The sequence below is a fragment of the Palaemon carinicauda genome, chromosome 17 (assembly GCF_036898095.1).
Source record: "Palaemon carinicauda isolate YSFRI2023 chromosome 17, ASM3689809v2, whole genome shotgun sequence".
NCBI classification, from domain to species: domain Eukaryota; kingdom Metazoa; phylum Arthropoda; class Malacostraca; order Decapoda; family Palaemonidae; genus Palaemon; species Palaemon carinicauda.
Genome location: NC_090741.1, coordinates 45,299,067 through 45,308,735, shown reverse-complemented (window position 1 = coordinate 45,308,735; position 9,669 = coordinate 45,299,067). Strand labels below are relative to the sequence as shown.

Below are 9,669 nucleotides of genomic sequence, written 5' to 3'. Positions count from 1 at the left end.
GAGAGTTATGGGGTCTTTTGACTGGCCAGACAGTACTTCATTGGATCCTTCTCTCTGGTTAGGGTTCATTTTCCCTTTGCCTACATACACACTGAATAGTCTGGCCTATTCTTTACATATTCTCCTCTGTCCTCATACACCTGACAACACAGATTACCAAACAATTCTTCTTCTCTAAGTGGTTAACTACTGCACTGTAATTGTTCAGTGGCCACTTTCCTCTTGGTAAGGGTAGAAGAGACTCTTTAGTTATGGTAAGCAGCTCTTCTAGGAGGACACTCCAAAATCAAACCACTGTTCTCTAGTCTTAGGTAGTGCCATAGCCTCTGTACTATGGCCTTCCACTGTCTTGGGTTAGAGTTCTCTTGCTTGAGAGTACACTGGAGCACACTCTCCTATCTTATTTCTCTTCCTCTTGTTTTGTTAAAGTTTTTATAGTTTATATAGGAGATATTTATTGTTGTTACTCTTATTAGAATATTTTATTTCCCTTTTTTCCTTTCCTCACTGAGCTATTTTCCCTGTTGGAACCCCTGGGCTTATAGCATCCTGCTTTTCCAACAAGGGTTGTAGCTTAGTAATTAATGATAATAATTATTATTGTTGCCCGTTCCAAAGGATGAGAAATGCGTAAGATAAACAGAGGAGAGATGATAAAGGGTTAAGGTTTAAAGGCTCTAGAGGCTGATCATATCTATATGATCAGCACCCAAGCCCCCTTTTCACCCAAGGTAGGACCAAGGAGGGTCAGGCAATGGCTGCTGATGACTCGGCAGGTAGACCTATAGGCTGCTCCAAACACCCCATCTTTGGCACACAAGGATGGTAAGTTGCAAACTACAAGAAATGATCGACCATGAACGGGTCTTGAACTCCAGTCCGGCAGATCGCCAGGGAGGGACGTATCCAATAGGCCAGCCAATATCCTCTGAACAAAAATCAGCCATCAGAGGAATTTATTTTCTGACTCCCCAATTAAGGACATACTCGCAAGGGTTGTGGTGGCCTGGTGGTAGCGTCCTTGCCTGGTGATTGCCAGACTTGGGTTCGAGTCCCGCTCAAACTTGTTAGTTCATTTGGTCGCTTCCACCTTACCATCCTTGTGAGCTAAGGATGGGGTTTTTTAAAGGGAGTTATCACCGGCCATTGCCTCAACCTCCTTGGTCCTAGCTTCGGTGGAGAGGACCTTGGGCGCTGATCATATGTAATACGATCAGTCTCTAGGGCATTGTCCTGCTTGATAGGGCATTGTCACTGTCCTTTGCCTCTGCCATTCATGGGAGGCCTTTAAAACCTTTAAACCTCAATTAGTTCATTATGCATGTTGCATAAGATTTTTCATAACTCTGACCATCCTTTACATTCGGATCTTCCTTGACAATTCCATCCTGTTCGTAATACTAGGCAGGCAGTTAATTCTAATAGCCAGGCCTTCTCCATCATGAGGCTCAATACTACACAGTATTCTAGAAGTTTTATTCCAGCTGTGACTAAGTTCTGGAATGATCTTCCTAATCGGGTAGTTGAATCAGTAGAACTTCAAAAGTTCAAAATTGCAGCAACTGTTTTTATGTTAAATAGGCTGACATAAGTCTTTATATAGTTTATATATGACATATCTGTTTTGACGTTACTTTTTTTTAGAATAATTTATTGATAATTTCTTCTCATTTATTTATTTATTTCCTTATTTCCTCTCCTCACTGGGCTATTTTTCTCTGTTGGAGCCCTTGGGCCCATAGCTTCTTGCTTTTCCTACTAGGGTTGTAGCTTGGCTAATAATAATAATAATAATAATAATAATAATAATAATAATAATAATAATAATAATGGTGAAAATTGCCAGACTCGTCAGGGGCGACTTTATGGTCACATTAGAAAAGCCTACGGTCTTCGCGCGCCCTTCTTCAGCGAACCTGCTTTAAAAAGGCAACGAAAATATTCGAAGAAGAGAAGGTAAAATGGACGGTTTCTTCTTTCTCTGGAAGACCTGAAGAGAATGGATTTACAAATAGAAGGCGGAGAAGGAGGCAACGCCGGAGGTAGAGAAAAAAGAGGCCTTTATTGAAACGATTAGATTATATAGAAGCTTATTCCGTGGAGGAAAGTTCTTTGAGACGAGATTTTGAAAATTTGGTTGATAATATTTTATTTAAATAGGACGAAATGTGTTTTTAGAATATTTTTTTTTTTTTACTTGTTTCCTTTCCTCACGTGGCTATTTTCTTTGTGCCTTGGCTTATAGCATTCTGCTTTTCCAACTAGGGTTGTAGCTTAATAATAATAATAATAATAATAATAATAATAATAATAATAATAATGATTATTATTATTATTATTATTATTATTATTATTATTATTATTATTATTATAATAATAATAATAATGATTATTATTATTATTATTATTATTATTATTATTATTATAATAATAATAATAATGATTATTATTATTATTATTATTATTATTATTATTGGTTTTGTTGTTGTTGTTGTTGTTGTTGTCGTTGTTATTGTTGTTGTTGTTGTTGTTATTATTATTACTATAATAATAATAATAATAATAATAATAATAATAATAATAATAAGACTCAAGAGTAAATGTACAATATAAGGACATCATATGCCGTAGGATTTAGTAATAAATGGAACGATATGGAAATCCTGACCTACAGAGAATAAAAATCATCAAAATGAGGAATTAAAGTAATAGAAATGAAGGATTTTTTTTTAGAGTAAGATCTTATCAAGAGAGTTTTTCTTTAGCTTTAACTTTAGGTCTACAGTTTCATATGTCCGTGCTATCAATACTGCTTAGTGCAAGTAATTATTGCATTGTAAGGAATATTATCGTGTCTTTAATAGTTTCAGGGGATTTTATTATTATTATTATTATTATTATTATTATTATTATTATTATTATTATTATTATTATTATTATTATTAATTCTAATAGCCAGGCCTTTTCCATCATGAGGCTCAATACTACACAGTATTCTAGAAGTTTTATTCCAGCTGTGACCAAGTTGTGGAATGATCTTCCTAATCGGGTAGTTGAATCAGTAAAACTTCAAAAGTTCAAAGTTAAAGCAAATGTTTTCATGTTGAACAGGCTGACATGAGTCTTTTTATAGTTTATATAAAGAATATCTGTTTTGATGTTTTTACTGTTTGTAGAATGATTTATTGTTAATTTGTTCTCATCATTTATTCATTTCCTTATTTTCTTTCCTCACCGGACTATTTTTCCTTGTTGAAGCCTTTGGGCTTGTAGAATCTTCCTTTTCCAACTAGGGTTGTAGCTTGGCTAATAATAATAATAATGATAATAATAATAATAATAATAATAATAATTTTAGTTAACGTGGCTTTGAATGCATTGAAATATCCTATGGAAGGTATCATCATTACTTAATGACATCTCAAAAATTTCAGTATATGTAATATCGAAACTCAAAACTCAAATGCAATTATTACGATTGATATCCTCCAAAGAAAGAAGTTAAATATTTTCATGTTAATCTGTGAGGTCCCTCTTTTAAAAGCTTAAAGGCTACTCATGAATGGCAGAGGCAAGGGACAGTGACATTGCCCTATCGAGCAGGACAATGACCTAGAAACTGAACACATACATATAATCAACGCCCAAGCCTCCTTTCCACCCAAGCTAGGACCAGGGAGGGCCAGGCAATGGCTGCTGATGACTCAGCAGGTAGACCTTTAGGAGCCCCCAAACCCCCCATCTTTAGCTCACAAGGCTGGTGAGGTTGCAGCGACCAAAGGAAGTAACAAGTCCGAGCGGGACTGGAACGAATATAGAAAGTTAATACAGTCACAATACAGAGAAGGAAAATGAATTATTATTATTATTATTATTATTATTATTACTAGTTACACTACAACCCTTGTTGGAAAAGCAAGATGCTCTAAGCCCAAGAGCTCCAACAGGGAAAAATAGCCCTGTGAGGAAACTTAATAAGGAAATAAATAAACGATATAACAAGTAATGCACAATTGAAATAGAATATTATAAGAACTCTAACAACAATGACAATTTCAGATCCCGATGAAAATGGTCTTAGAAATAGTGAACGAATCATCCTTTTTTTTTTTTTTTTTTTTTTTTTTTTTTTTTTTTTTTTTGTTACATTCCTCCAACTGTAAAATTGTGGAAACAACAATGACAATTTCAGATCCCGATGAAAATGGTCTTAGGAATAGTGAACGAATCATCCTTTTTTGTTTTTTTTTTTTTGTTACATTCCTCCAACTGTAAAATTGTGGAAACAACAATGACAATTTCAGATCCCGATGAAAATGGTCTTAGGAATAGTGAACGAATCATCCTTTTTTTTTTTTTTTTTTTTTTTTTTTTTTTTTTTTTTTTTTTTGTTACATTCCTCCAACTGTAAAATTGTGGAAACAACAATGACAATTTCAGATCCCGATGAAAATGGTCTTAGGAATAGTGAACGAATCATCCTTTTTTTTTTTTTTTTTTTTTTTTTTTTTTTTTGTTACATTCCTCCAACTGTAAAATTGTGGAAACAACAATGACAATTTCAGATCCCGATGAAAATGGTCTTAGGAATAGTGAACGAATCATCCTTTTTTTTTTTTTTTTTTTTTTTTTTTTTTTTTTTTTTTTTTGTTACATTCCTCCAACTGTAAAATTGTGGAAACAACAATGACAATTTCAGATCCCGATGAAAATGGTCTTAGGAATAGTGAACGAATCATCCTTTTTTTTTTTTTTTTTTTTTGTTACATTCCTCCAACTGTAAAATTGTGGAAACAACAATGACAATTTCAGATCCCGATGAAAATGGTCTTAGGAATAGTGAACGAATCATCCTTTTTTTTTTTTTTTTTTTTTTTTTTTTTTTTTTTTTTTTTTTGTTACATTCCTCCAACTGTAAAATTGTGGAAACAACAATGACAATTTCAGATCCCGATGAAAATGGTCTTAGGAATAGTGAACGAATCATCCTTTTTTTTTTTTTTTTTTGTTACATTCCTCCAACTGTAAAATTGTGGAAACAACAATGACAATTTCAGATCCCGATGAAAATGGTCTTAGGAATAGTGAACGAATCATCCTTTTTTTTTTTTTTTTTTTTTTTTTTTTTTTTTTTTTTTTTTTGTTACATTCCTCCAACTGTAAAATTGTGGAAACAACAATGACAATTTCAGATCCCGATGAAAATGGTCTTAGAAATAGTGAACGAATCATCCTTTTTTTTTTTTTTTTTTTTTTTTTTTTTTTTTTTTTTTTTTGTTACATTCCTCCAACTGTAAAATTGTGGAAACAACAATGACAATTTCAGATCCCGATGAAAATGGTCTTAGAAATAGTGAACGAATCATCCTTTTTTTTTTTTTTTTTTTTTTTTTTTTTTTTTTTTGTTACATTCCTCCAACTGTAAAATTGTGGAAACAACAATGACAATTTCAGATCCCGATGAAAATGGTCTTAGGAATAGTGAACGAATCATCCTTTTTTTTTTTTTTTTTTTTTTTTTTTTTTTTTTTTTTTTTGTTACATTCCTCCAACTGTAAAATTGTGGAAACAACAATGACAATTTCAGATCCCGATGAAAATGGTCTTAGAAATAGTGAACGAATCATCCTTTTTTTTTTTTTTTTTTTTTTTTTTTTTTTTTTTTTTTTTGTTACATTCCTCCAACTGTAAAATTGTGGAAACAACAATGACAATTTCAGATCCCGATGAAAATGGTCTTAGAAATAGTGAACGAATCATCCTTTTTTTTTTTTTTTTTTTTTTTTTTTTTTTTTTTTTTTTGTTACATTCCTCCAACTGTAAAATTGTGGAAACAACAATGACAATTTCAGATCCCGATGAAAATGGTCTTAGAAATAGTGAACGAATCATCCTTTTTTTTTTTTTTTTTTTTTTTTTTTTTTTTTTTTTTTTTTTACATTCCTCCAACTGTAAAATTGTGGAAACAACAATGACAATTTCAGATCCCGATGAAAATGGTCTTAGAAATAGTGAACGAATCATCCTTTTTTTTTTTTTTTTTTTTTTTTTTTTTTTTTTTTTTTTGTTACATTCCTCCAACTGTAAAATTGTGGAAACAACAATGACAATTTCAGATCCCGATGAAAATGGTCTTAGGAATAGTGAACGAATCATCCTTTTTTTTTTTTTTTTTTTTGTTACATTCCTCCAACTGTAAAATTGTGGAAACAACAATGACAATTTCAGATCCCGATGAAAATGGTCTTAGAAATAGTGAACGAATCATCCTTTTTTTTTTTTTTTTTTTTTTTTTTTTTTTTTTGTTACATTCCTCCAACTGTAATATTGTGGAAACAACAATGACAATTTCAGATCCCGATGAAAATGGTCTTAGAAATAGTGAACGAATCATCCTTTTTTTTTTTTTTTTTTTTTTTTTTTTTTTTTTTTTTTTGTTACATTCCTCCAACTGTAAAATTGTGGAAACAACAATGACAATTTCAGATCCCGATGAAAATGGTCTTAGGAATAGTGAACGAATCATCCTTTTTTTTTTTTTTTTTTTTTGTTACATTCCTCCAACTGTAAAATTGTGGAAACAACAATGACAATTTCAGATCCCGATGAAAATGGTCTTAGGAATAGTGAACGAATCATCCTTTTTTTTTTTTTTTTTTTTTTTTTTTTTTTTTTTTTTTTTGTTACATTCCTCCAACTGTAATATTGTGGAAACAACAATGACAATTTCAGATCCCGATGAAAATGGTCTTAGAAATAGTGAACGAATCATCCTTTTTTTTTTTTTTTTTTTTTTTTTTTTTTTTTTTTTGTTACATTCCTCCAACTGTAAAATTGTGGAAACAACAATGACAATTTCAGATCCCGATGAAAATGGTCTTAGGAATAGTGAACGAATCATCCTTTTTTTTTTTTTTTTTTTTTTTTTTTTTTTTTTTTTTTTTGTTACATTCCTCCAACTGTAAAATTGTGGAAACAACAATGACAATTTCAGATCCCGATGAAAATGGTCTTAGGAATAGTGAACGAATCATCCTTTTTTTTTTTTTTTTTTTTTTTTTTTTTTTTTTTTTTGTTACATTCCTCCAACTGTAAAATTGTGGAAACAACAATGACAATTTCAGATCCCGATGAAAATGGTCTTAGGAATAGTGAACGAATCATCCTTTTTTTTTTTTTTTTTTGTTACATTCCTCCAACTGTAAAATTGTGGAAACAACAATGACAATTTCAGATCCCGATGAAAATGGTCTTAGGAATAGTGAACGAATCATCCTTTTTTTTTTTTTTTTTTTTTTTTTTTTTTTTTTTTTTTTTTTTGTTACATTCCTCCAACTGTAAAATTGTGGAAACAACAATGACAATTTCAGATCCCGATGAAAATGGTCTTAGAAATAGTGAACGAATCATCCTTTTTTTTTTTTTTTTTTTTTTTTTTTTTTTTTTTTTTTTTTTGTTACATTCCTCCAACTGTAAAATTGTGGAAACAACAATGACAATTTCAGATCCCGATGAAAATGGTCTTAGGAATAGTGAACGAATCATCCTTTTTTTTTTTTTTTTTTTGTTACATTCCTCCAACTGTAAAATTGTGGAAACAACAATGACAATTTCAGATCCCGATGAAAATGGTCTTAGAAATAGTGAACGAATCATCCTTTTTTTTTTTTTTTTTTTTTTTTTTTTTTTTTTTTTTTTTTTTTGTTACATTCCTCCAACTGTAAAATTGTGGAAACAACAATGACAATTTCAGATCCCGATGAAAATGGTCTTAGGAATAGTGAACGAATCATCCTTTTTTTTTTTTTTTTTTTGTTACATTCCTCCAACTGTAAAATTGTGGAAACAACAATGACAATTTCAGATCCCGATGAAAATGGTCTTAGGAATAGTGAACGAATCATCCTTTTTTTTTTTTTTTTTTTTGTTACATTCCTCCAACTGTAAAATTGTGGAAACAACAATGACAATTTCAGATCCCGATGAAAATGGTCTTAGGAATAGTGAACGAATCATCCTTTTTTTTTTTTTTTTTTTTTGTTACATTCCTCCAACTGTAAAATTGTGGAAACAACAATGACAATTTCAGATCCCGATGAAAATGGTCTTAGGAATAGTGAACGAATCATCCTTTTTTTTTTTTTTTTTTTTTGTTACATTCCTCCAACTGTAAAATTGTGGAAACAACAATGACAATTTCAGATCCCGATGAAAATGGTCTTAGAAATAGTGAACGAATCATCCTTTTTTTTTTTTTTTTTTTTTTTTTTTTTTTTTTTTTTTTTTTTGTTACATTCCTCCAACTGTAAAATTGTGGAAACAACAATGACAATTTCAGATCCCGATGAAAATGGTCTTAGGAATAGTGAACGAATCATCCTTTTTTTTTTTTTTTTTTTTTTTTTTTTTTTTTTTTTTTTTTTTGTTACATTCCTCCAACTGTAAAATTGTGGAAACAACAATGACAATTTCAGATCCCGATGAAAATGGTCTTAGAAATAGTGAACGAATCATCCTTTTTTTTTTTTTTTTTTTTTTTTTTTTTTTTTTTTGTTACATTCCTCCAACTGTAAAATTGTGGAAACAACAATGACAATTTCAGATCCCGATGAAAATGGTCTTAGGAATAGTGAACGAATCATCCTTTTTTTTTTTTTTTTTTTTTTTTTTTTTTTTTTTTGTTACATTCCTCCAACTGTAAAATTGTGGAAACAACAATGACAATTTCAGATCCCGATGAAAATGGTCTTAGAAATAGTGAACGAATCATCCTTTTTTTTTTTTTTTTTTTTTGTTACATTCCTCCAACTGTAAAATTGTGGAAACAACAATGACAATTTCAGATCCCGATGAAAATGGTCTTAGGAATAGTGAACGAATCATCCTTTTTTTTTTTTTTTTTTTTGTTACATTCCTCCAACTGTAAAATTGTGGAAACAACAATGACAATTTCAGATCCCGATGAAAATGGTCTTAGGAATAGTGAACGAATCATCCTTTTTTTTTTTTTTTTTTTTTTTTTTTTTTTTTTTTTTTTTTTGTTACATTCCTCCAACTGTAAAATTGTGGAAACAACAATGACAATTTCAGATCCCGATGAAAATGGTCTTAGGAATAGTGAACGAATCATCCTTTTTTTTTTTTTTTTTTTTTTGTTACATTCCTCCAACTGTAAAATTGTGGAAACAACAATGACAATTTCAGATCCCGATGAAAATGGTCTTAGAAATAGTGAACGAATCATCCTTTTTTTTTTTTTTTTTTTTTTTTTTTTTTTTTTTTTGTTACATTCCTCCAACTGTAAAATTGTGGAAACAACAATGACAATTTCAGATCCCGATGAAAATGGTCTTAGGAATAGTGAACGAATCATCCTTTTTTTTTTTTTTTTTTTTTGTTACATTCCTCCAACTGTAAAATTGTGGAAACAACAATGACAATTTCAGATCCCGATGAAAATGGTCTTAGGAATAGTGAACGAATCATCCTTTTTTTTTTTTTTTTTTTTTTTTTTTTTTTTTTTTTGTTACATTCCTCCAACTGTAAAATTGTGGAAACAACAATGACAATTTCAGATCCCGATGAAAATGGTCTTAGGAATAGTGAACGAATCATCCTTTTTTTTTTTTTTTTTTTTTGTTACATTCCTCCAACTGTAAAATTGTGGAA

General features: G+C 30.3%; 1 pseudogene; it reads right to left on the bottom strand.

The window, feature by feature from the left end:
- Positions 1-3,744: 3,744 nt before the first annotated feature.
- Positions 3,745-9,669, bottom strand: part of LOC137656332 (ataxin-2 homolog) — a 49,722-nt pseudogene continuing 43,797 nt past the window's right edge.